The sequence below is a fragment of the Chrysochloris asiatica genome, unplaced genomic scaffold (genome assembly GCF_000296735.1).
Source record: "Chrysochloris asiatica unplaced genomic scaffold, ChrAsi1.0 scaffold13482, whole genome shotgun sequence".
Classification (NCBI taxonomy): Eukaryota; Metazoa; Chordata; class Mammalia; order Afrosoricida; family Chrysochloridae; genus Chrysochloris; species Chrysochloris asiatica.
In genome coordinates, this window is record NW_006422000.1 from 1 (window position 1) to 1,958 (window position 1,958).

General features: G+C 45.1%; 1 pseudogene; it reads right to left on the reverse strand.

The window, feature by feature from the left end:
* Positions 1–1,472: 1,472 nt before the first annotated feature.
* On the reverse strand, positions 1,473–1,952 carry LOC102811766 (annotated as a pseudogene).
* Positions 1,953–1,958: the final 6 nt, after the last annotated feature.

The window sequence follows — 1,958 nt, forward strand, 5'->3', positions numbered from 1 at the left end:
CTGCTGGAATAAATCTAGTTTTAAAGAAACAAACAAACAAAAAATGATTTTAGTCTTCTAAGCAAGCAAAGCATGTGGTTGAAAAAACCAAAACAAAAAAACCACTAGCCAACCCAGATTTTTTCACTAATAAGCTGAAGACTTCAGAAAAGTTTCTAATTCAGTCTGGACTCAATTTTTTTCATCTGAATAAAAATGCACCCAAATTGAAAACAACAATATTTGTTCTAATTGTATAAATGTATTAATGACTTTTCATTTTGTTTATTGAACTTTTTACTTGAAAATGAACCCTTACCCATCTCGCATTTCATCCTTAGCCACACTAAGGTCGGCATGGTAATTTTTGCTCTCTGTTATTTAAAAATAAAACCAAACTGAAATTATTGCCTTGTTCAAGTTAATACTACTGATGAATAATGAAGCAACAGCTACAATTGAAATCTTCTGAAACGAATGCTGGCCTCTGTCCACTATGTCTTACTGTTGCTTGTTCTCAACCTCATTGGGTAACTTGATGCTCAGAGATGACAGAGTGGACATGATAGCACTCAAGGGATAGCACCTCATGCAACAAGTTAGCATTATTATTATTTACAGCATTGTTCGAATGCAACAGTTTACAACACCACTAATATGTAAATCAAATAGAATGGCTTCTCCTTTCTAATGCATGGAAACACTGCAAATGCAATTAAACAGTTTTTTGTTTTTGTTTTTGTTTTTAACTGTCTCCCAGGTTTCTTTATTTAAGAACAAAATGATGATGTGGGGATTAAAATGAAGAGCATCCATGAATTTCACCTTCCCTCCAACCAGCTATGCCCAGAATCTATTGTCCCCACCCTTTCTGTTTCCAATTCCTTCCTTCCTTTAGTGGAGGAAGAACTTAATCCCAAAAGCTCTGGTACAAAGCCCAGGGTCCTGTCTCCCCAGCCTCTCTTCTTTCCTCTGCCACCTGTTCCTGGGAAGGACAGGTACCTTAGTTTGAATGCATGGGAGATCCCAGAGATGTGACCTGGACAGAGGGGAAAGCTTTCCCCTCAGAGAAAGGGACTGAGGAGTACAAAGTAGTAAAGTGAGGGCCTCCACAGGCTGGGGTACCAAAGTGGGGCCCTGGTACCAGAGGAAATGACATTTGTGCCCCTGGGAAAGGAGACCCAGCACCTTCAGAATTCTCTCGGTGGGAGTAGTCACCGCTGGATCATTAGCCTTTCTGTCGCCGGTTACAGAACCACACCTGGACCACGTCCTTCTCTACCAAGCTTCTGGGCGATGAGGCTGATCTGCTGCAGTGAAGGTTTGGGACACTGAAGGAACAGGTTTTCCAGACTACCTCTCACTCGGTTCTCAATGCTTGTCCGCTTTCTCTTTCATGAGTGCTGAAAGAGGGTCTACATTTTGCATATATCCTGGAGGTTTTCATTGTTGTCTGCTTCCTCCATTCACTTTTGAAGTTGAGCTGAAGAGCCTCAAATCAGCAGATAGTTATTTGGCTGAACACCTTCCCAAAGACCCCCAGGGTGAGCCCCATGTTGGCCTGGGTATACCCCAGGGTGATCCTCTTTTGTTTTAACAGTTTAGCAAATTGTTCGAGGTCTTTCTGTCTTGTTTTGATGTCCTGGGACTCCTCATGGTTCTCTTCCATCTCTGTGTCCAGCTTCACGGCACCAGGTGGGGCAGCTTGGGGCTTCGGGGAGGCCCCCTCAGAGTTGCTCTCAACCCGAGCCCCTACTTCACTCTTAGGGTTGAGGGGTCTCTTGGCCGCCTTGGGGCAGCAGTCCCATACCAACCTGAGGTCCACAGTACGACATGCCTCCACAGAACTTGTGCTGTGAGGGGTACGGGGGAATGGCCCACATCTCACCACCCGGTCCAACCCCTGGCCCAATTCCTGGCCCACCGGGAGTGCCTTGGAAGCTCAGCCAGGTCCGAGGGTCAGTCCAGCCTGGCTCTGG